At 38.9% G+C, this 26,808-nt stretch overlaps 1 pseudogene; it reads right to left on the reverse strand.

Annotated features, from left to right (window-relative positions):
* Positions 1 to 23,745: 23,745 nt before the first annotated feature.
* LOC131918395 (large ribosomal subunit protein uL11-like) overlaps positions 23,746 to 26,808 on the reverse strand; it is a 47,973-nt pseudogene continuing 44,910 nt past the window's right edge.

Genomic DNA, 26,808 nt, shown 5'->3' on the forward strand with positions numbered 1-26,808 from the left:
GGTCCTCCTTGGGATCTGAGAGTTTAAGAGGATTTTAATTGTAATAAAAAATGTTATTTGTCATTTTCATATTTATTTGAAATGGACCATGGAGTTTTCCAGGGATTAAATGGACAAACTGAGATGAGCATCTAAACGGTTTAGTTCTATTAGCTAAGTAATTAAGAAATGAGTAAAAATGTAAATAATACTTTTCTTACAAAGTTTTTATTCATTTTGAGACCAGTGATTTTTCATAAAATATGTTACTAACTATAACTGCTAGTCTTCAATCCCATCGAAGACCTGATAAGGAATATAATGGTGTCCTGAGAAATGGTAGATGGATGCAAGCAACTTTCGGGAATCTTGCAAGAGTAGACCGAGGCAGCTGGCAGCCTGGACAGTCACCTAATGTTTCTCAGCATTGTTGGTGCATTCAAATTGGCTACAGGCCTAAAGTATCTGACAGACCATTTTCAGAAGCAGGAATTCTGAAAGACCATCTTACCCTGTCTTGGCAGAGTACAGTGGTCACTTTCCCTGTGTCCCGCTTGTCCAGAAAGGACAGCATTGCATTCGTACTGTCAGCCATCGAGGCAAGGGCAGTTCTTTGCCCAGTAGGCCATTTTGTGCCAAGAAGACAAACTTCCAAATGGAAATGTCTTAGAAGCCCAACATTCTCTCGGGATCAAATTGTTGCAGCCAGGAGCAATTGTGTCTCAAGTCAACAGAATTCTAACTTATTTAAATGCCATATTCTCTAGGTCTATGAAGTGTTTGAAGATTACCTGTCCATCTGATCTATGTATCTGTAAATCTGGATAACCTAACTAACGTAACTATAGAGATGACAAGCATAGGTGACTATAAATCTATAAGTATTATCTACCGAAGTTACCTAAGGACTAAGGCTTCACACAAACAAGGTAAACAGTCTATAATCAAATGTATGGTAAAGAACGATGACTTCAAAATTGTGACAATACACAGTTATAGTTACAACTTAGTAGATAGAACATATTAAGTATTAGATTCAGGTTCTTTAGGATAGGACACCTTTTGGAATGATCTTTGTAACATGCCATTTACCTATGCTCTATACTTCTCTGGATTTTAGTATATGTTTCTTGCTTGATATTGTTTGCATTGGTTGTAGTTCCATCTTATCTAGGTCATTATCCCTCATTATTCCTGGACAATATTTGATAACCATTCCTTTGTATATAGTTTTGTATTAGGTTAGAACCTTCATATTTAGACAAAAAGGGGGAGATGTAGTGGGTAGCCATTCCAGCTTTGATCTGGAAGTTCCAATCCCCATTGAGACTTCGGCAACTGTCATGCCTACAAGGCGGGGCCAAGGGAGGCGCCTGGAGATCTGAGATCTGGATTGGCGGTGCACTCACTCGGTTCTGGGACCTTGGACGGTGAAGGTGGGCCAAGCAGAGCTCCAGAGAACACCGCTGGGCTGCGATACACCTTCCCCAGACCCTGTGACCTACCTATCCCTTAACTTGTAAGTTATGCCATTAAATAAATCTCCTTTTAACTAAAAAAAAAATGTTACTAAAAGTAACATAGTTTACTATGATAACTCAAAAAATGAATGAATATATATTTTTCTTGGTTTTAATTTAAATTATAGTTAACATTTACAGATGCATTATGTATCAACTAAAGAACTACTGAGTGTTTGGTAATTTCTAAGCATATGAAATCCTGAATGTAAACATGAGAGACCTCCTGGTTTTCAGGCAGGCCTATGATTTGCTATGGACATTGATGCAGAATGGACCAGGACAAAAGCAACAATGGAGAAACTGCTGTCTTCTGCTGTTGAAAGGAAGTAGAGTCGCCCCAGACAGGATCCTCAAAAGATTTCTTTTGAATGAGAAAGCAATATAGATGTAAAAATGTCTTATGTGCATGAAAATTAAGTTTAAATTTTGCAATATGCTGTTTTTCTGCTAAAGCCTGCATTCTAGTTGTTAAATGTCATACTGTGTATTTTAGTTATTTCTAAGAATTGAGTTTATGTGAGTATTTGTTTAAAGTTGAAGTTCTTCATTACCATTTTTTGCTTCTCCTTAGGCTTCATGTCCTTTCATTTATGTGCTTCTGACTTACACTAATTTGCTATTTCACAAGGTGAAACACAGCATTGTTTATTCCCAAATACAGACACAAATAATAGCATTTGTTGAGCATATGGTATTAGTTTAGGATATTTTTAAATTCTCTATACAAATTAGCTTATTTAATACCTTAGAAACAGTCATCTTTTTGTTCCTGTTTCACAGATAAGAAAACCAAAGGATGTAGAGGTTGAATAGAGAGCTAAAGCTACTTAGTGAATAAATAAAAAAACCCATTCATCATCATACACAGCAATCCAGCTGTAGAGCAGCCTAGCAGACAATGGCATCCATCAGCTTTTATAGGCATTTCTCTTCTTTCTTCAAAGAATAAAACAAGCCACGTGTTATGACATATACTTTTAATTCTAGCATTTAAAATGTACTTTCAATTAAAAATGAAGTAAACTAACTCATAGACCTTAGAAATTGGTTTGTGGTAAACAAAATCAATCAATTAGTAATAAAATCTAACACATATCAAATTGTTCAAATGCTTTCACAGGTCATGATTTTCTTTCCCTTATAAAAGGTCTTAAGAATATATTAGGGTTTAACTGAAGTCAGTTTATTTGGATATGTTATTGGGAAGTTATTTTTAAAAAATAATTATTGTATATTTATCTCTTTATCTCCTATTGTACAAATATTGTAATTCTATTTTTTCTATTGAGATCTTTTAAGATATGCTCTTTTTTGGTTACTATAGTGCACTCTATGCCTACTCTAGTGATGGACACATATATAATTTTCAACAGGACTGTATTTGTTTAATAAATGAGTGTTAAGTGAGCAAATTTTCAGTGTTAATAAATAACCAGCAAAGCAAATAGAAAGCGAGTACACTGGTCCAGAGGAGATGCTAGGGTTTGTGATAGCTCACTTAGAAAGGACAAATGAGGTGAAGGTGCCTTCAAAATCAAAGCAGAAGTCATAGTTGATTGACACGCAATTTCATTTCTCCCTTAAGAAATAAGTAAAGCTGGAGCTCACTGTTGTTTGCTTTTACTCTTTTGGGGGACCCACTACCCAGCTCCCAAATAAGTCACACACTGAGGCTTATTATTACTTATAAATGCCTGGCTTTAGCTTGGCTTGCTTCTTGCCAGCTTTCTTAACTTTAAATTAGCCCATCTACCTTTTGCCTTTGGGCTTTTACCTTTCTCTATTTTTGTATACTACTGGTGAAATTATTAAGGCCACTCCACGTAGTTAAAAGGGAGGTTTATTTAGTGGCGTAACTTACAAATGAAGGGATAGGTAGGTTGCAGGGTCTGGGAAAGACGTAGCACAGTCCAGCAGTGTTCTCTGGAGAACTCTGCTTGGTCTACGTCCAGCGTCCAGTGTCCAGGAACCAAGAGAAGGCGGCAGATCCAGATCTCGAGTCTTCAGGGCCTTCTCTTGGCCCTGCCTTGTAGGTGTGACAGTTACCGAAGCCTCAATGGGGGTTGGAACTTCCAGATCAAAGCTGGAATGGCTACCCACTACGGTATACCTTTTATTATTTCTTACTCCATGGCTTATTGTGTAGCTGGGTGGCTGGACCCTGATGTCTTCCTCCCTCTCTGGCTACTTCTTCTTCCTTCCCAGATTTCTCCTTCTATGTATTCTCTCTGCCTGCCAGCCCCGCCTATCCTTTCTCCTGTCTTGCTATTGACCATTCAGTTTTTTATTAGACCATCAGGTGTTTTAGACAAGCACAATAACACGGCTTCATAGAGTTAAACAAATGCAACATAAACAAAAGTAACACACCTTAAAATAATGTTCTACAACAGCTCACAGAACAGACTGCAGTGCAGGTCAGGCCAGAGGAGCTCTTCTTGCTTTAAGATGAATAAAGACTAGATAGAAGAGACTGGAAATCTATGAGTTGGATAAATGCCTTGAATTGGAGCCAGACTGGAATGACTCAACAACTGAACACCAGTGTCTAAAAACGAAGGGAGAAGAGGGAGGAGAGCCTGCCATGTCCCATTCCCTTTCTCATGAGACTCAGGCTCACACTATTAGCATTTTGAAGGTTTATTATAACATCTAAGTTACTTGTTGCTTATTTTTATTTTCTGGGGGAAAGATCACTATTCTGGCTTGCTTTACAAAGGCTAGGGTAAAGATCGAGAAATAATAGCATTTTACCTGACAGAGCATCTTGGTGATTTCCATGGATCTGCAGCCCATAGGCAGAGTGAGAAGCCTTGTTGTCAGGCTCCGTATAAACTAGCTAAGGTAATGGGTACCTCCTGTGTTCCCAGGAAAGAACTCTCACAGTCCAACCCTGGAACACATACTTGTGAGAGACTAATTTACCACAACAAATTATATTTCCAGTTGATTAAATGGTTAGGAAAGCATCTGCCATATGGTGATGTGGGTGGGAGCTGCCTGTGGCAGGTGGGAACACTGGCCTTGAGGTTGTAAGACAGGGAGAACTGTCCCCACCCCTCAGCAGCTGCAGCACTCAGGGGAGTGGCCCTTACACCTAGTCTGGGCAGCACAGTAGAGCTGGTCTGGATAGTGACAGTGTAGGAGAGTTAACCCTGAGGGCCCAAATGCAGGAAAACTAGCACCAGCCCTTGCTTGAGGCCGCAAAAGGTGAACTAGCCAGGGCAATGCTAAAGAGCTCACCCTGGTGGTGAGGACAAGGGAGAGCTGGTGGGACGACCAACCCTGCCAGGCCCAGAACCAGGGCTATGAGTTGGCTCACTCCAACATCCACCCCATCTATGAGCTACTGCAGCATGTGAAGGGTCCAGTCCTGAAGACCCAAAGATGCAGGATCTCTATGACATAGGGCAACAACAGGATATCCAAGAGGAGTCCTAGTGAGGGCCCAGCATCGATAGTGTAGCAGAAATCAGAGGCCTTGAACCAGACTAATGACTTTCTGCAATGAACACTTGGAAGTAAAGATATATGGATAAAAGGGTAAACTGTGTGACTCACTGTGTCACACTACAGCTTCCAGGACAAGACTGATTTTTTTTCTTTTTCTCTTAAATTTTATTTTATTTTTGGGGGAAGAGGTTTCAAGGGCAGATACGAAGGGACAGAGAAATGAGTGGGATTAAGATGCATGATGTGAAAGACACAATGAATCAATAAAAAAATGGTTGAGAAAAAGAAGTACCAAAAGTAATATTCTGTGGCATCATTATTTGATTGTATATGTGATATATTTTTATTCATTCTAAATTTATGTTGCTCAGAGTTCAATGCTGAGATAGTAAAAAACAATTTCCTGATAGCCATATTAAACTCAGTAATCTTATTTCCTTTAACTATATGATTTATTTCCAACTCATTTTTTGATAGCTTAAAACAGTCTTAAATTTGATGACAAATTTTTAGGGTTATAGTAGAAAAGTTTTATATTTTCCCCAACACTATTTTGGCTTTTAATATATCTAACTCACCGTCTCTCAAACTCCACTCCATGCCTCCTCTTATCTCAGGCAATCTGCAGAAGCCCATCAGATACTGAAGATCCTTTCTCTCTTGACATACCCATCCATTGCTGATAAAAAAAAAAAAAGCTAAGTGTTTCTGTTCATAGGCAGGCTTCCTAACTATTGCTCTCACGCTTCCTTTATTTTATTTTATTTTTGTAGGCTATTAAGGTTACATTTATGGTGGTGCCACTACTGAATTATTATTTTTTTAAGCCTCTTTTTTTTAATTGCAGTCTGTTCACTTTCTCTCTTGCTGTTTTTCATCTCTTTTTACCCTCTTGGGTAGTGCCAAGAGTACTCACAGCATTTCATTAAGGATGGAAGGAGTCCTAATGGTACACTGACAGACAAATGTAGGGCAGGTAGGTGACAACCCTTTCCAGCTTTCTGACTTCAAATAGTTCCACACATCTTTGTACTGTCTTTGAGACTCAGTTTTTAAAATCAGTTCATGACACATTTTGAGACATTAATAGTGATTATTCCCTGGATATGCAACAGCTCTCTTGTAATTTGATGAGAAATGTTCTCCCTAGGCTGAGGTATTTGACACTTGGTTCCTAGTTGGTAGCACTGTTTGGGAAGCTTGAAGTGATGCAGACTCACTGGAGGAGTTATGTCACCAAGGATTGGCTTTCAGAGTTCATAGCCTCACCTAGTTCCAGTTTTCCCTCTCTGCTCTCAGTTTCCTGTGTGGCTACCATGCATGTCACTTCCTGCCACGCCTCCCCACCATGATGGACTCTTCTTACCCAGTGGAACCATAAGCCAAAAATAAACTCCTTCTTCTTTGAGTTGCTTTTGGTCATGGTGTATTTTAACAGCAACAGGAAAGGCAACTAATATACCTTCTCCCTATTCTTGAGGTATCAAGATAGGAACACAATCATTCAAGAATTTCAAATATAATTTATAATTATTTGTTAATGTACCATTCTTGCCTACTGAACATTCTAGCCAGTGCTATCTCAAAAGGAGCAAGTTATATTTTTTGCTGAGCTTTAATGTGAATAAGGGTCAGTTTTGAGCAACTAATGCCCTAGAAAATTAGAACTCTATGTTTCAAACCGATCTTCAGAAAGACATAAGGAAAAGGAAATGGCTCTAGGTGGGGCTGTCAGAATTTAAAGTCTTCTGTTGTGTTTTGAGACAGTCACACTACATGGCTTACATTGCACTGGCTGACCTCAAACTTGAGATTCCACTGCCTCAGCTATTTATGCAGCTGAGGTGATGGACATTCACAACAAACTCCAGCAGAAATTTAAAGTCTTGATGAAAAGGCTCAACCTATGTATCCTGGGTTGCTGAGCAAAGCAAATCCTTTGAATTGTGTTGTAATGGGAGATTTTGGAGAAGCAGAAATAGAGGTACAATCAGTAGCTCCATCCTACGTACAATTGGATCCACATTAGATGAACACGTCTCACTTAGATGTTACTTTAACAAGCCACGTAAGAAAGTGCATTGTTTCCTTCATCTCCATAACTTGGTGAGATAAAATGTTAGAATCTTGGCATGCTATAGCTAAAGAGACTTCAGTTGTTTAATTCAACTCTCACTTTTTTTTTTAACAGAGAAAAGCTCCCGTTCAGGCTGCATAACTATCTTAGAGTCCTTTAGCTAGTTTAGGGAAGACCAAGCAAAGCTCCGCAAGTCATTGTCCAGTATTCTTCTGAATTAAAATCAGTGTTTTTATTTTTTCCAGTAGCAAAAGGATGGTATACAACAAAGCACTCCTGATTTCCCACCTGGCCCCTGGCTATAAGGTAAAGTTTGGGAAGGTTGTCACCTTATTGAAGTCCTGGGAGTGTTAGTTTGAGGAAAAAATTCTAGAAATGAAAGGATAGCAGCATTTATTTTGTCTTGTTTACTTCTTTGTAGTTCTAAGGATCAAACCCATAACCTCACAAGTTCTTTACCACTGAGCTATATGAATCTGTTAATATACATTTTTATCACTAGAATTATTTGAAAAAAAAAACCCTGCAAGCCAAGAAGAATCTTTATGGCTCATGTTCAAAGCTCTGAATATGATGAAATTAGAGGTTCTATTCTCCATATGTAGCTTCTATATATGCAATTGATTGATATGATTCCTATGTGCGACTTGTGTTTGGGATTTGATTTTGATATTGTGTTGGTGAAATACATTCTGATAGATAACAGCAAGCTGTCATCTTAATACATAGCCTTATACTTAGAGATCAGCACATCTCATTTATCTTGTAGGAAAACCTTTTAATTGTAATAGATGGCACCTAACACAGAGACTCTAGTTAGATTGTTAAGAATAAGTCACTGTAGAGTGCTCAACCCCAGATAGGAAACCTGTATCACATAACACATCTACTTTAGGGTTCAGGGAACATTGTATAGGACAGATGGGGTGGAAAGATTGCTAAGAGCCAGAGTTACAGGAAGAGTGCTGTGAAATAGTATCCTCTGGACACAACAGGGATGTTGCACTGTAAACAGATGAAGGCTTAATATTATTTACAAACTGTTTGGTCTATGGCTCAGGCTTATTGTTAGCTATCTCTGACATCTTAAATTCACCCATTTCTATTAATCTATATTTTACCATATTGCCGTGGTATTACCATTCTGCTGGCATCTTGTTCCTTGGGCGGCTAGATGGCATCTGCCCTGACTCTACCCTTCTTCTCCCTGTTTCTCTGCTTAGATTTCCTGCCTGGCTATAACCTGTTTTGCCATAGGCCAGAGAAACTTCTTTATTAACCATTGGTAGAAACACATATTCACAGCATACAGAAAGACCATCCCACAGCATTTCCCCTCTTCTGTCTAATAAAAAAGGAAGGTTTTCATTTTAACATAGTAAAATTACATAAAACAGGTATCAAGCGAGAATTACAGGTACAATATCTAGTTTATTTGTATTTGGAAAAATTAAAGAAAATATACTATGATCTATCCTATTTTTGTGAGTCCAAAGTTTTATATCTAATTTACATTTTATCATAATAAGGAAAACTATAATTATAACTGTCTAGTCTTCAACTCCATCAAAGACCCCAGAAGGATATAATATTACCTAAGTAAACAGGAAGTGCATTGTAAGCAACTTTCAAAATTCCAGAAATGACAGAGACATCTGGCTGCCTGTACAGTCATCCAAAGTTCTTTTGTAATGTTGGGGCATCCATTTTCAGCCTAATAGGCCTAGAGTATCTGGCAGACTTTTCAGTGAAGCAGGAAATTTGAAGAACTGTCCTACCTGTTTTGTCAAACTTTGCCAGTCACTTTCCTCTGTGTCCTGCAGAATGTCTGGCAGTTTCCTCTGTGAAACAGGAACCAGAAGGACCATCTTGCCTTGTTTTGGCAAAATTCAGTGGTCATTTTCCTATGAGTCCTGTATGTCCAGTTTATATAACATATTGTCAAGTCGTCCAGGCAAGAGCAGTTTCTTGACCAAATGGCTAGACTTTCCACATTGTAAGCAAACTCCACAATAAGTTTCTTTGATGCCTATCATCCTCTTTGAAGTAATTGGTGCTGCCAGGAGCAGATGTGTCTCATTATCCAGAAAAGTGTTAAGTTCTTAAAACATTTCAAATGCCATATCCTTAGGTGTTAGAAGTGTTTGAACATTGCCTTTCTATCTGAAATATATCTTTGTGTATCTAGAAAACCTAACTAATATGACTATAAGTTGATTATTATAGATGACTATTAATCTGTATTTCTTAATTATACATTACAATTTCAAATGAGCTGTATAAACATAATACCCTAAACAAGAGCAGAAATATACATATAGTATAACAAAATTGACCATAATCCTGTTTAATAAACTAAAATTCATACCAATGTAAAGTATTTTGAGATCAACAGTTGTTTTTTAATTAAAGTAGACCTAATAATCTACCTTTTCCCCATCATTTCTATATCATATCCTTCTTTTTTCTTTAGATAGTGATTGACTATGACCATTAACCATTTATAATCAACCCTCTTTAAATGAGAACAAACATTCATAAACAATGCTTTGGAAATTTGGGTGTGGTTTTCTAAACAACTTCCTACTGATTAGGGGTGCTAGTAATCTTATGAGAATCCTGAGAAAATTGAGATAATGGTCAAGTCCTGGGAAAAACAGCTATAACCTTTGTTGATAGATATCATCTGTCAAGGTTCAGGAGGTCTTGCTTGATCAAATCCGATCCGTCTTAACCTGGAACAAATCCACAGCTTCTTGCTTCCTGTAGAAACAAAAGCAGAGCCTCTTTTCCAGAGCAACATGTCCTTAGACCCAAATTTTGAAGTCAAGATACCTGTAAAATATTTATGTTGGTTTAGCTTAGTAGCCCCCACAATCAAATGTCTCTCCGTAGTTAGCATGAACTCATAGCAGCTGTGATTGCCTAAACAATACCTACACAAGATCACACCAGTCAAAATTCCATCATGGATGAGAAAGGGATCATGGGGACACTAGCCTTGAACTATTGACAGTTGATGGCTGCTGTAGGAGGGAGAGTCATTTTTCTTCAGAGTTATGACTTATCACTAGTTTTTCATGCTCTAATGAATGGTCATACACTTATGTTCATGGTATTGTGGTGGTTTGAAAGAAAATGGCTCCCAAAGGGAGTGGCTCTATTAGAAGGTGCAACATTGTTGGAGTAGGTGTGGTCTTGTTGGAGAAAGGGTATCACTGTGGAGACAGGCTTGGAGGTCTCATATATGATCAAGCCACGCCCAGTGAGTTAGACCACTTCCTGTTGCCTGTGCAAGATGTAGAACTCTCAGCCACTTTTCTGTCACTATTCCTGCCTGCATGACATCATGTCTCATCATGATGATAATGGACTAAATCTCTGAACTATCAGCGAGCCACCATGATGAAATGTGTTCCTTTACAAGAGTTATTGTGGTCATGATGTCTCTTCACAGCAGTAGAAACCCTGACTAAGACAGGTGTAGACTGATGGGCAGCTCTAATTGGACTCAGTGGTTTTCTTCCAAAGGAAAAGTAAGAAGTAACTGTGAAGCTGGGATGAAGACATGGTAAGGTACCTGGAAGAAATTGGAGGAGGGTGGTTAGACAAAAGTATTTTGTGTACATGTATACAATTCTCAAAGAGTAGAAAAACAAAATAGAAGTTTAGAAATTAAATGCTTGTTTTAACTCAATAAAACCACAAAATCTCACAAGTACTAGCATAATCTGGATTATTTTGGGATTCTAATTATCTTTCTCCAAAAATATTTTCCCTATATAGTAAAGAGTACAGTGTTATCTTTGCCATTTTAAAGTTTTCCACCAAATACTGACTGTTTCAAATTCTTAGTCCAACATGGAGGGTTTCATGTGTAAAGATAGTCCAGAGAATCATTGTTTATGAAAAACAACAATCTGTGGAGTTGAAATATCTTAGGTGATTGAGTGACTTACTGAAAGAAATGGTGAGGGTATGTGTGATAAGATTCTGACTTTTTCATAACTCCTTTCCTTTCCATTTCCAAGCTAGATCCTTCATTCTTTGGCTTATGGGTTTGGAAGGCAGTGGTGGGACTATTTTGTATTCCACTCCTACTCTATTTGAAAAATTGTGCTTGTTTTCTTCCCAAGTATAAGGAGTCTGTTAGAAAAGATTAGTCTGCATAAGTATGAGAATTCAAAATATATTTAATTAATTCATTAATTTTGTTCATGTGTGTTAAAAGTATTCTTACTTTATGCTATAATCTTAGGCTTATTTTATTTTTAAAATAAGTTGAAAAAGTTGTAGCTAGAGTTTTCCTGCCTGGCCCACAGTCAGGACAAATCTCTCCCACCTGCCAGTCCCACAGCCTCTCAGACCGAACCAAGTAAACACAGAGATTTATATTGGTTACAAACTGTATGGCTGTGTCAGGCTTCTTGCTAACTGTTCTTATATCTTAAATTAATCCATTTCTATTAATCTATACCTTGCCATGTGGCTCGTGGCTTACTGGCATCTTCACATGCTGTTTGTCATCATGGCGGCTGGCAGTGTCTCCCTGACTCAGCCTTCCACTTCCCAGCTTTATTCTCCTCCTTGTCCTGCCTATACTTCCTGCCTAGCCAATGGCCAATCAGTGATTTATTTATTGACCAATCAGCAACACATTTGCCATACAGAACATCCCACAGCAAAAAGTTATTGTCTAGAAGCAAGGGATATCACTTAAAAATGATTTTTATTGACTTTTATGTGCATGGGTGTTTTGCCTGCAGTGCCAACAGAGGCCAGAAGAGAACATTAGATCTTTTACAACTGGACTTATTGTCTTCATCCTCCCTGTGGGTGCTGGAAACTGAAGTCATCTCTCCAGAATTGAATATCACTTTTTAATAGAACAGTTCAACAATTTTAGGCAGCTTTCCATAGTTCTGTAATATATATCATAACTGAGTGGAAAACTTGTTTAACAATATGATTCCTAATGTTTATTTGCAGCCAATTCCCTCTTAACTTCAAACGAACCCCTGTTTACTATTCCTAAGGCCACAGTTTTAAGAAATTGTCAAACTTTAGCAGTCTTCTATAGATACTGAGTGTTTTAGTCAACTTTGTGTTGCTGTGATAAAACACTATGAACAACAGCAACTTGAAGAGGAATTTTATTTTTGTTTATAGTTTATAAGTCAGAACAGGAACTTGAGGCAGAAACTAGAAGAGAGACAAGAGAAGAACACTTGCTTACTGGTTTACTCTCCATGGCTTGTGCAGTTTACACACACACACACACACACACACACACACACACACACACACACACACATACACATAACCCAGCCCAGCACCACCTGCCTAAAGATGACACCACCAAGAGTGGGTTGGTCTTTCCCACGTCAGTCTTAAGCAACAAAATGCTCCCATAGACTTGCCTATAGTCAAATCTTATGGAAGCAGCTTCTCAACTGAGGTTCCTTCTTCCACGATGACCCTAGGTTGTGTCAAGCTGACAAAAAAACTAACCAGTGTATAGAAATATGATTATATGGCTGCATATCCCCTGTGACAGCTAAGATGGAAAGGATGACTGAGAGAAAGTAGTGACAGGAGTGTGGCACAACTTGAACTCTCATGCATTGCTAGTAGAAGTACAAAGTACGATATAAGTTAGTACTCCTTACCCTGTGTGCAAGTATGTATCTTTTCAATAACATACATGCATGCATACACACATACATCTACTTGTAAAATCCTTGAGTGTGTCTGGGAAATTCTTGATGACCAAGAGGTGCACTGCTGTGGGACGGTCTGTATATGCTCTGATTGGTCAATAAATAAAACACTGATTGGCCAGTGGCCAGGCAGGAAGTATAGGCAGGACTAACAGAGAGGAGAATTGAGAGGACAGGAAGGTGGGAGGAGACACTGCCAGCTGCTGCCATGACAAGCAGCATGTGAAGATGCCGGTAAGCCACGAGCCATGTGGCAAGGTATAGATTTATAGAAATGGATTAATTTAAGATATAAGAACAGTTAGCAAGAAGCCTGACATGGCCATACAGTTTGTAACCAATATAAGTCTCTGTGTTTACTTGGTTCGGTCTGAGTGGCTGTGGGACTGGCAGGTGACAGAGATTTGTCCTGACCTTGGGCCAGGCAGGAAAACTCTAGCTACAGTGCATTGTGAGATATCATAATCTAGGTCATTCTTTAACTTTTCAGTGGTGATGAACACAAATCAGTCCCTGTGCGCCAAAGCCAATATTACTGGATAGGAACTATGCCTTTCATTCTGCAAACAGAAGATTATATGTTGGGACATGGCTATGGGCATGTTGAGGAAGCTGAGTTAATTTACTTCACGCTCATTCCCTTGTCATTGTGATATGAATTAATGATTAGATGACTCAGTAACAGTTCATAAAGAGGTTACTGTTTGGTTTTCAGAATGACTAACTAGAAGATCGACAAATTCATTCTCATGTCTATTCTCATTTCACCTCCTATTTTCTTCCTCTGGAAAGACCAGTGAAGACACCGTTTCAGCTACTTTTTTTGTTGCTATGACCAAACACCTGACAATAGTCAGCTGAAGGAAGGAAACATTTGCTTTGGTTCATGGTATCAGGGAGTGCAGTCGATCATGGCAGGGAAAGCATGGAAGCAGGTCACACTCATCCACAGTCATGGAGCAGAAAACAAATCAAGTGGGACAGCCTATCAGATCTCAAGGTCCCTATTCACACACTTTCCCCAGCACAGTTCCACCTCCTAACGGTTCTACAACCTTCCAAAATAGCACACTCTTCTCCTAGAATGGGAGTTATGAATGGTTGTGAACTATCAAGTGGATGCTGGGAACAACCACTGGTAGGTTGTATTTACACACACACACACACACACACACACACACACACACACACACACAAAGAGGCCATAAATTTGAGAATGAATAAGGGAGGGGAATGGAGGAACAGTCGGAGGGAGAGGACAGGAGAGAGGGAGCTTGGAAGGGAGGAAAGGAGACTTTAGAAATGGATTCCACGTTTATGGTGATAGTGACATATTGAATTGGGGTGACTGCTCTTTTCTTGCAAACACAAGTACTTGAGTTTGACCCTGAGGACCATGTACAAAAAGTCAAATATGGTGGCATTAGCTTTTAGTACAGATTCTAGCAAGATGGAGGCAGGTGGATCCCTAGGACTCACTCTGCATCCAGTCTAGTCTTTTGATGAGTTCTAGGTCAGTGAGTGGGAGACTCCGCTTCAAATAAACAAATTACAATAGCACAAACAATGGTGTGTAGATCTGAAGAATGACACCTGAGGTTGTCATTTGGCTTCTACACTCACACATACACATACATGTGAATCCACACACATATATGCACACATATGTACTGGTCATGTTACATGTACTATATTACTGTAAGATAATAAAATGAGGAAACTCAAATCAGGCTATACTGGAAAAACTTTTTATCTTTACAATAGGTATATAAATATGAAACTAATCTTAATGTTAACATAATAGATAAGGCGGTAAAAATTTTAAGTTCTGATTATAATTACCTATAAAGGACTGGGAAAGTATGAAGTGGTAGAAATAGATTAAGAATAAAGTACTTTACAGAGAAATGACTATGAGAAAAATGGCAACAATGAATAGGAGCAATTTTTATATCTATTTTCTTTTCATTTTGCTGTCTGTCCACATCCAATAAGAGCTTGATGCTTCACGGATTAAATGATGCCAAATATAGTTAATAGCTATAACAATATAATTTCATTTACATTTTCAAGTTTCCTTTTTATTTTATGTGTATGAGTGCTTTGTGTGCATGTATGTCAGTGTATTACTTATGTGCCTGGTGCCTGTAGATGTCAAAGGAGGGCATTGTGTCCCATGGGACTGAAGTTATGAATGGTTATGAGATATTATGTAGGTGCTGGGAATTGAACCAGGATCTTCTGCAAGAGCAATAAGTGCTGTTAACCACTGAACCATCTCCCTACCTCCAAGGGGCAGGATTTTAAAGGAAAGGCTGCTGTTTCATTTTCCACCATTCTAGACCCTTGGAATCTAAGCAATCTGGCTTGCTTGATTGGTTTTACCCTTGAAACTCAAAACAAAGACAATAGTCTCACCCAAAATATTTGCATTTCACCCCACAAAAACCCCAACCAACCAAACAAAGGAAATTCTTATATTCATAACCTTTAATTGGGTTACAACTCTTAATTTCACAGATAATATAAACTTTCTCAGAAGCATGCAAAAATCACAAATTCCTTTACTGAACTTTACTTAAAACATATGTAGTTTTTCTTAGAGGAGAGATTGGAATTTGACAGCAGACAGTAACATTTCCTTTCCTTTTATGGAAGATATTTTGTCTTTTAGTGCCAGGGCTTGAACCTGGGACCTCACACATGCTAGACAAGCACTCGATCATTCAGTAACAGTCCCAACCCAGAGAAAAACTTTTATGAGTTTCAGTCTTCTCTGGAGATTTCCAGTAATGAGTGTTCTGAGGGGAGCAAGGGTAAAATGAAGCTCCATTGTCCCCAAAATCTCCATTGTCTTGTTTCCCTAAAGAAACGTAACAACTCTTGTCAGTCTTAGGTCATGAAACACTGATTGTTTACTGCGAACATCCTGGAAGTGAATCTTTAATACATCTTCTGGGACTTTTAAGACCTCAAGTAAAATTGAAGTCTTTTGGGGAGCAGTGATTCATGACATTGTTCTTTGGGAATCCTGGGAACAGATGTTCTCAATACCACCCACAACGGTTGTGTCAACTCCAAAATAAAGTGGTGAACTGAGGCAGCTTTCCAGACAGAGCTGATCACAAAGAAATTTTGGACTCAATTATTTTGATGTCACATGGGGCTTGCAACCATCTAAATACTCCCCTGGGCAAGAAAAGTACTTACTTTTAGGGAATTTTTATAGAGAAAAAACTGGAACACAAATATATGATCATAGACACAACTGACATATTTTAATCTATTTAAACAGCTTAGTAGTTAATGTAGGTGGGGCTGTGTGATACAAGTACATTATATATGTGCACTAAAATATAATGAAACCAATCACTTTGTAAAATTAATTATATGCTAATGGAAGAGTTAATTAAGAGCTTTGTTAACAGAGTTTCTCATTTAAATTAGGCAACTGTGTTAGAATTTCATCAGGAACAAAGGAAGAAAAAGACAAAGAATTGAGAAATCATATATTTTCAGGTTGGAAAGTCTCATTTAATAAGTACAATAAAATAGGGCCTCTTTCCTGAAACATCCCTAGGTCTTTTTTGTCCTAGCATCATTACTAACTGTTTCCACTTCCCAGTATAACTCCAAATGTTTTCTGGTTCAAATTAAATGGCCAGTCCACTTAAAAGTCACTAAGTCCTATAGCAACTCAAACGATTCTTCCAGTATCTGAATTCCAGAGAAGCAGAGCAGATCTTGAAGATTAATGTATGTGAATATACATAAAAGATACCATTAACCAAAACCTCAAAATTCATGGTGTATATGTGTGTGTGTGTGTGTGTGTGTGTGTGTGTGTGTGTGTGTGTGTGTGTATGTATGTGTGTGTGTGTTATGTGGTTTTGGTGTTTGGAATTTTACAAACATACAACTTGAAAAATGGCAATCTTACCAAAAGCAATCTACAGATTCAATGCAATCCCCATCAAAATACCAACAAAATTCTTCACAGACCTGGAAAGAACAATACTCAACTTCATATGGAAAAACAAAAAACCCAGGATAGCCAAAAGAATCCTGTACAATAAAACAACCTCTGGAGGCATCATGATCCCTGACTTCAAGCTCTACTATAGAGCTACAGTAATAAAAACAGCTTGGTACTGGTATAAAAACCGACATGTGGACCAATGGAATCAAATCGAAGACCCTGACATTAATTTGCACACCTATGAACATATAATTTTTGACAAAGAAGCCAAAACTATACAATGGAGAAAAGAAAGCATCTTCAACAAATGGTGCTGGCATAACTGGATGTCAATATGTAGAAGGCTGCAAATAGATCCATATCTGTCACTGTGCACAGAAATTTTTGAGTTTTAATGGAAAATATTAGTTTTGACAGGACAATGAATTGGGTAATAAGATTAGAAATAGGATCTAAATATTACTTATATTATCTATAATGTTAAGTTGTATGATGTAGCTTAGTGTGATAATCAAAAGAACTCCTTTCTCTATTCTGTTCTTTGAATGTTCCATACATTTATGCAATGTATATTTCCCATACCCATTTATTTCTACTTTTCTCCAACTTCCCCTAGTACCTCCATCCCTAGTCCCCAAGCTCCATGTCTTCTTTTTATTTTTTTTTTGTTGTTAATAACCCCCGAGTCTATTTAGTTCTGCCTGTATGCATATTGGTATATGGTCATCCATTGAGGAATAAGCAACTTACCATCACCCACATCTCCAAAATAAAGTGACTTCTCCTCCTTTCAGTGGTCTTCAACTGCTAATAACTCCTCTGGTGGGTTTGAGCTCTTGGATGCTCCTCCCTCATCAATGCTGGAATTTTGATTGGCTTTTGTTCGTGCAGGTCGTGGGCAGGTGACCACAGCCTCTGTGAGCTGATGTCATGTCCTCTCCCTTGACCTCCTTTCCGTCTGTCAGCTCTTACATTCTTCCCATCCCTTTTCTGGGAACTGTGACATTCTCTGAGCCATGGATGATGGCAGGTTAATAAAGATGATGCCTTTGCAGCTAAATACTCATTTATACTCAGCATTTTGTCCAGTAATGAGTTTCTGAATTATTATCCACAACAAAAATGTTTCTCTTACCAAAGTTAAGAGCAGCACAAATCTATGGGCATAGACATAATTTTTTAGAATGCATTGTGGCGTTTTACATTTGATGAGCCAGATGACCCAGGCACTGCAGAGAATTCCTGCTGCATGAGGGTGAACTAGTGAGGTGGGAAGTATAGGATACATACAGCTAAAGATACATGTAGAGATGATACAGGGAGAGATAAATATTCCTGCGGTAATATATTACATTCTTCTGTCCAGTGGTAGCTTCTTGACCTTTGAGCATCTGGGTCAGATAAGAATCACATGAGAGTCAAAAAAAGTGATGTTTCTCTAAGTTGTTCAGTCCTAGGAGAAAGGTCGAGCTGAGCTTTCAATTATACTAATCAGCAAGTCCTGAACAGATGGAAGAGCCAGGCTTGTGATACCATTGCCTCTCCGTGGAATGGAGCATCAAGACTGGGAAATAACTTTTTTCCTCTTCCAAAGAAAATGTTAATTATTATGGAGAGGAGTGAAAATATAGAAGAGTTTTAGGGACTTAATTCTCATAACATGCTGGTAAAGTGACAGTTTATATATGAAGCCTCTAGAAAACATATATTTCCTAGTATTGTTATAGAGCAAGGTCTCATAACAGTTGTTGGAAATGCAAATCCCCTCCCCCACCTATTCACCCATAAAATGTGTTCTTTTCCTTGACCCAGTGTCACTATGGTGTTATCAAGAGACAGTTGTTAGAGCTGGGACCTGTGGTGAGAGTGTCTCATGCTTGAGCCATGCAACGGGTGTCTGATGGGTAGTACTGTACCTGAAGAAATTTTATTTTACAGATTGATGGCTCACATCACCTATGATCTCATATCTCCCTGTTGGAATCAATTGCATTATCTGCCACAAATCATTGTGTCTGCAGGGTGCAGGGTGTTCATTCTTAGACAAAATTATAGACTTATCTATTTGTGGGGAAGTGAACGCCTGGGTGTGCTGATGAGTTTCAGAGCTGAATACACTGACTCATTTTCAGGGAGGAGAAAGGTAAGAAGATGACATGTTTCCCATCAGTGGACTGAACTCTGGAAGGCCAAGAGTACTTTCTGTTTTACATTTAGATTAAATGCTCTTTCTCCCAGCAGTTTCCTGGTGATTACCACAGAAGGGATTTCATATGATGAGGGAAGTGATTACATTTCCCTCACATATACTTGGTCTTGCTTTTGACTTCTGAGGTATGCAGGGGACAGAAAGCTAGTGCTGATAGGTTCCCTGACTCAGCCCTTTGAGTATCACTTTGCTATGGATGGAAATAGGCTTTCAGAATGAGATGCTTCTCACTGGGGATTTCAGAATCAGCCATCATCTTGAGAGCAAGGTTATCTATAAAGGCATTAACAAAGCAGGTCTATGGAAAATGCAAACTGTGCTCTGGGTTAGAGGTGATCATTTTCCACTTTACCTCAAAATTCAAATTCATTTGTGATTCTGCTTTCAATGCTGGTCCACGTCCCCTTAAATGACTATTTGTGTGTGTGTGTGTGTGTGTGTGTGTGTGTGTGTGTATGTGTGTGTGTGTGTGAGACATGGATCATCTCTTAAATTCTTACTTATTATGGATTGTTAATACTTATTTGTATATTATTTATTTACTTACTGAACTGAGAGAGATCTTTGAATTTCCTGTCACAGTCACAAATTGCTTCTGTGGTCACCTAGCAACTTGGATATAACACATTCTGAATTGTATTGAGTAGTTTTACTTGTGTACTATATTGTATTATGCAGCATGTTTGAGAAAACAAGGGGCAGGGAAAATCAATAGAAAGAGCAGAGAAGCATTCCATTGTTTCTTCCCCACAACTCCTGGGAACATCTGGTCTCATTAATCTCTTGTGCCTTACTCTATGTGATAGACATATCCTGCATTTTCATTCATCTCAAGCATGGTCTATTGAGAACTGCTGTTGCATAGCAATATGGGCAGATGCTTTTAAAATGTGTGTTTTTCAATGGATTCCAATGGAACAGCATTGTCCAGCAGAATGAAAACAGAACACAGCATGTTTTACCTTATGGATATTGGTGTGTGGTTCAGGTCAGAAACAACTTTAGGCTTAGTTTAACAAATTGGGTGGTCTTAGCTTAATTTCTTGCAGAGTAGCAGTGTGGGGTTAATGTTGACAACTGTGTAGTGAATTATGTTTGAGCTTCCCTAATGTGGTCTCTGAAAGACTGTAGCTGAGTACCACCATATGGTATTGAAACATTAGGAAAATTAGCTACTTTAAAATCCAAAATGAAGATCACCTGATAAAAATTCTGGAATAAAATTGGGATCCTGTAAAGCCTGATTTTGTTGGAACTTTTACAGTTAAAAAGGTGATAAATTTTAGAGTTGGACACATATAGATTAGAAATACACCTAATATAAAAATTTACCAATTTTACCTTGGAAAAAGTAGTTTAATCTCACTAAACCTAAATATTACCATACATAAAGTTGGAATAAAACTGTCTACCCTGCCTGGGAGTGGTGGTGCATGTCTTTAATCTCAGCACTCAGAAGGCAAAGGCTGGTGACTCTCTGAGTTTAAGGCCAGCCTGGTCTACTGAGCGAGTTCCAGGACAGCCAAGACTACACAGAGAAAACTTGTCTTGAAAAAACTCAAACAAAGAAATAAACAACAAGCAAAACTGTCTGCCCTAAGGGATGGCAAGAACCAAGCAGGTGTGGGTTTTCATACTCCTTCCACAACAGAAGAGGTAGGTAAAACTGTATTATGTATTCTGAGCTGATTCTATTAAAAGGCCGTGGATCATGTTGCCCATTTTGGGGGAGGGGATGCTGGGGAAGTAGGAAAGATCCTAGCAATGCCAGACTGTAATGCCAGAAATTATGCAGATAGTGAAATCAGACAGCACAGAAAGGTATTCCACCCACTGGCAAAGGTATGCAGTTTAGTTGAGCTCTTGGAATAGAAGGGATGTGATTCTGCAGGCAATTTCATCACAGTATATTTTCTATGGTCACATTTTTAGTTCACTGACTTTGCTATTCAACACATTCTTCTTCAGTTTATGACTGTGTGTTTTATCATGTATGAAGGCAAACCCAGGCCCCTTTGGTGGAGGCCCACAGAGGTTTCCTAGTGAGATCTGAGCTTGCTTAGAAGCTTCATTAAAGGATTGCTTGACCACAGGAGTGGTTACCAGGTGGTTGGAAGGGTCTGTACTTGGCTATGCTAGGGGGAGTTCCTTTGCTCCACCCCTTGGCATTGCTATAAAAAGTCCTTTTGAAGAGACAGAAGGGGCTGATGGATAATGATCCAGGCCCTCCTGAGGTTCTCCTGTGTTTCTATCTATTTCTCTCCTCTCTATCTTTCTATCTAAGTATTTCTTACTCTTCCCTCCTCAAGAGTACTCTGGGGAAAAAGTGGGAGCAGGCCTCCCACAGAGGAATGGGTAGGTCCCTCACATCCTTTAAATCAGAAAATCACTCCTCTACTGGCTAATGCACCCCTGCGATAGTGAAGTCCATCCATTCATGGAGGTGGAGCTCTCATGACCTCATTGCCCTTTAAAGATCTCACTTCTCAGGACCATTGCAGCTTAACTTTAGCAGGAGTTTTGGAGCAGACATTCAAGACATGGCGGATCATGACACAGATCTCATTTTGTAGTGGGAATTTGCTCCACCTTGGCTATCTGGCCTGATAGAGGTGGTGCTTTTTGCCTGTGCCTACATGACCTCTTAAAAGGGAAGGGGAAGGGGGTCACGAACTCTCTCTTAGATGTAGAAGGCTTCCTGGCACACAGTTTGGCAAACTGGTCTGTAGCTTTCCACATCTTTTCTTAGGAGACGAATAGGCAACAGTGTTACTTCATTTTGTCAGTCAGTCTGTTTTCCCCATAGAACCCCTTAATAAATTGATATATATATATATAGACCTTTGAGGCTCTTGTTACATCCTTTCTCTTCTATTTCTATCCTTTCCTTCTTTAAAAATATTTTTTTTTTGCGGCATTGTTAATTGAACCCAGGGCCTTGTGAAGACAGATGTTATTCTAATTGTGAAGACAAATTTCCCTTTACACGTCTTTAAGCGTCCAGGAATCACTTTAATTGGAGTTGTTTCTTATTCTCCCCTCTTAGACATTTGTTTTAGCATAAATTACCACAACCTGATATCCAATTACTTAGCTTACCAAATAAATTTTTAAAAATTTTGTGTGTAGTTTCTTTCTACTAGTAAGATCTTTTTTAAAAACAAAATTATATGTATGTTTGTGTGTGTGTAGGTGTGTGTGTTTCTGTGTGTTTTTGAGTGTGTAGGTGTATGTATGTGTTTGTGTATCTGTTTATGTATGTATGTTTTTTGTGTGTTTGTGTGTGTGTGTATGTGTGTGTGTATGCACATGTGAGTGTGTATGTGTGGAGTTACAGGCATTTGCAGGATACCTAGCTTTTTATGCAGGTTCTGGGTTCTGACTCTCTTTCTCATGATGTGCAGCAAACGACCTTAGTCACTGAGCTATCTCTCTACTTCCCAACCCCATCTAGGTATTTTAATATTCTTCTCTTCTTTATACTAATTATCAAAAACTTTAATGTGGTATTATTATATAAAATGTGACTAGTACTTATTGATTGACTGGCTGGGGAGTTTATGTTTTAGTGTAGTTTATCCTAGTAGCTGAAGAGATTATGTAAATATACTGTCTGGCTCTCCTTTCCAAACACATGGAAACATACTTCCCAATTTTCTTGCAGAGCCCCATGATTAATTCAGGCCAATAACTGGTGAGTAGGTTATATGTCATCTTCAGACCCAATCAGTAAAAAGTTCTTGAGGGAAGACAGAGAAAGGAGATGCAGCAGCATAGATAACTAAGTTGCCCTCTAGAGGAGAGCTGCCTATGTAAGAAATTTGATTTCACTATATATGTTGTGCACTCACTGGCATTTTGAGTTTGTTTTGTTATTCTAGTATTGCTTACCTTCTCTGACTGGTTTAACACAGACTTTGATACACTATCTAGACTTTTACAGCTAGAGCATTCACTCTAACTAATGGCTTCTGACTGTCTACCACTGATTACTTTTTTGAGAGTTGCATTAGCTAATGGAAATTTACTGGCCCAACATTGTGCTGTCACTACAGAGCACCCTACATTCAACGACTGACAGCTGAAAGGCATAAAGACAATGTCTTTGCATGAACAGGGAACATATATGAAGAGAGAGTTTGAAGTCATTTATAGGTGGAGTTTTCCTGTCCTGACTGCCTGCTCCTAAATAGCTGGCAGCTGCTTCCCAAATAACTGATTCGGAGACTTAATATAAATTATAAATGCTTGGTCAACAACTCAAGCTTATTACTAACTAGTTCTTATAACTTAAATTTACCCATTTCTGTTAATCTATGTATTGCCATGTGGTCTGTGGCTTTACCTGTCCTCCAGCATGTTTTGCTCCCTCTGTGTCTCCTGGTGACTCCCCTGACTCTGCTCTTCCTCATCCCATCATTCTCAGTTTGACTTTCCTTCCTAACTTTATCCTGTTCAGCTCTTGGCCAGTCAGCTTGTTAATTAAACTAATCACAGCAACAAATCTTCACAGTGTACAAAAGGATTATTCCACAGCAACTTGTGGCAACTACATGTAAATCACTTCACCACAAACATTGTTCCTAAGGGTTCTACCCACCAAACTTGTACTTTTATATATCTCCATCAAAGATTTATGCCCAGAAAACTAGAAGACAGGTTAATACAGAGTTGTTTCAAATTCCAAAGATTAAAACTCAATGAGAAAATATGAAAATGGTTCAGCTTGAGCCTTAGAAAGATCATTTATCTATCTTTATTTTTTGTTAGATGATCTTTTATTAAGTATTTTCTCTCACTGAATTTTAACTAGGTGGAAATTCCACTATACCCCTCTTGATGTCATTTATGACATCACAAGGGTGATGTCTACCCACATCATAGCCCACAGGCTGTGCAGTATGCAGGATTTCCTTAATAGTTTTGGAAGTTCTTTGACTAAAAACCAGTGATGCATCTTCAGGGAGTGTTAACATTCTTTTCAAAGGTGATTATTTTCACTGTATTTAATGTTTTCCTGCTTCTTTCTGTTTCTTGGTGGCTCCTTAAGTGTTTTGATGATCAGGGTAGAGGCAGAAGGTACAACCTTAGTCTGGACCTGTCTATTCTGAACAGTCAGGCTCATTGTCATTCTCAGACCTTTCCAGTCACTGGTTGCTTTGGAGATATCATCACCATCTTTTTTCCAGGGGGTGACAGACCTAGGAGACTGATCTTGGGGACCAAGATGGATATGACACTGACCTTGGCAGGGGTGTGCCTCAGGTACAAGACTTTGATCTCATTGGGGTCAAACAAGGTGGAGGTGGCTCATGTCAGATGACTCCTGATTCTGGATGACCAAAGGAAGGTGCACCATACATATCCACCTACCCCCAGCTGAAAGCAAAAAGCTATCCATCTATCTTAGATTAGAGACCTGGATTCTGGAGACATAATTCACTGTGACTTGATTTCTTTCTGACAAACATGGATAGTAAGAGATACTCTAAGAAGAACACAGCTGCATGCATTAATGTGAAAGGGTATTCAACATTGTGATGCTTTCTGAATACCACGATCCTGCTGAGTGAGAATAATAATGATGCCTCAGTGTTATCATCACTACTGTAATTTTATTTATTTAATCAATAGGGTCTAGGCCTTTATAAAGTTATTTCTGGATTGCATTTCACTTTCACCTGTAGCTAGGTTGTTCTTATACTTAATTTGCTGCTAGAGTTTTCTCTGGCCTTTTAGTAGATTGGAGGTCTCTGAGGACAGGTGAGTTTTAATATTTTTTCAGTATCCCATGGTGTCTACCATTATGCTTCTTTCTAGGTGGAAGTTCAGTGAATATTTATTAAATATTCCCTTGCTAGGACAAATAAACAATGGAACGTATATGTGTAGGAACTATGACTTGTTTTGATTCCTGTTTGTAAAGAAGAGTAAGGCAGAAAGGACATACTTTGGTTACTTCTGTTGCTGTAACAGAGTACCCCAATAACAACAGTTTAAGGAAGGAAAGGTTGATTTTTTTCTTAAAGTTCCAGGGAATACAGTCACTTATAGCAGGGAAGGTGCGATACTGTGTCCACAGTCAGGAAGCAGAGTCATGACTACTTGTGTTCTGCTTGCTCCCTCTTTTTTTTAAGTCCTGAGCCCCAGTCCATGGAATGGTTGCTGCCCATGTTTATGATGCATCTTCCCACCTCAACATAATCTCAATAATCCCTTACAGACATAAGAAGAGACTTGGTTTCCATGGTGATTCTAAATCCTGTCAGATTGACAATCTGCATAAACTCCCACAAAGCATCAAGAAGGCATCACTCCTCTCTCCCATTTTCACTTCAACTTACAAGGAACAGATAAAAGCCCCACAATAGATTATATTAAACTTTTGTTTTAATGGAACAATTTTGGAAATAGTAGAAAAAGTAAATTATTTTCATTCTCCAAGATACAAGGCAGTTCTGGCTTGAGGAGTGGACATTCAAAAGATCTACTAAGACAGAGAGACAAAAGGAAACAGAGAGAACTTTAGGCAGTGGGTTGAAAAGACAACAGTGACTATACAATTGGAAATGAACCTCATTTAGATCAGTGAAAGCTGTTCTGCTTATCATACACATGTGGCCTTAAAAACATTTTTTTTTTTTTTCGAGACACGATTTCTCTGTGTAGCTTTGGCGCCTTTCCTGGAACTCAACTCTGTAGACCAGGCCTGCCTCTGCCTCCTGAGTGCTGGGATTAAAGGCATGCACCACCCTGTGTCTTTCTTAGGGTCTTTTTTCTAGGTAGTCTCCCTGGAGTTATGAGTAGCAGTCCAGTCATCCTTTGTTTTATATCTAGTATCCACTTATGAGTGAGTACATACCATGTTTGTCTTTCTGAGTCTGGGTTACCTCACTCAGGTTGATTTTTTTCTAGATCCATCCACTTGCCTGCAAACCTCATGATGTCATTGCTTTTCTCTGTTGAGTAGTATTCCATTGTGTATATGTACCACATTTTATTTATCCATTCTTCAGTTGAAGGGCATCTAGGTTGTTTCCAGGTTCTGGCTATTACAAACAATGCTGCTATGAACATAGCTGAACATGTGCCCTTGTGGTATGATTGAGCATTCCTTGGGAATATGGTCAAGAGTGGTATAGCTGGGTCTTGGGGGAGATTGATTCCCAATTTTCTAAGAAAGTGCCATATTGATTTCCAAAGTGGAAATGGATGAGATCTACATGAGCAAACTGGATGTGAGGTGGGTAATGAAGGGCAAGGGTCGAGGGAAAGAGAGCTTAGGGAAGCGGGAGATCCCAGCTGGATCAAGAACAGAGAGGAAGAACAAGGTAAAAGAGACCATGATAAATGAAGACCCCATGGGAATAGGAAGAAGCAAAGTGCTAGAGCGGTCCCCAGAAATCCACAAAGATATCTCCACAATAGACTACTGGCAAAGGCCGAGAGAAACCCCGAACTGACTTACTCTGGTGATCGGATGGCCAAACTTTCCTAACTGTCGTGTTAAAACTGTCATCCAATGACTGATGGAAGCAGATGCAGAGAACCACAGCCAGGCCCCAGGTGGAGCTCCAGGAGTCCAATCAGCGAGAAAGAGGAGGGATTGTATGACCGAGAACTGTTGAGACCATGATTGGAAAAAGCACAGGGACAAATAGCCAAACTAGTGGAAACACATGAACTATGAACCAATAGCTGAGGAGCCCCCAACTGGATCAGGCCCTCTGGATAAATGAGACAGTCGATTAGCTTGAACTGTTTGGGAGGTCCCCAGGCAGTGGGGCCAGGACCTGTCCTTAGTGCATGAGCTGGCTGTTTGGAACTTGGGGCCTATGCAGGGACACTTTGCTCAGCCTTGGTGTAGG

This window comes from Peromyscus eremicus, chromosome 8b (assembly GCF_949786415.1).
Source record: "Peromyscus eremicus chromosome 8b, PerEre_H2_v1, whole genome shotgun sequence".
NCBI classification, from domain to species: domain Eukaryota; kingdom Metazoa; phylum Chordata; class Mammalia; order Rodentia; family Cricetidae; genus Peromyscus; species Peromyscus eremicus.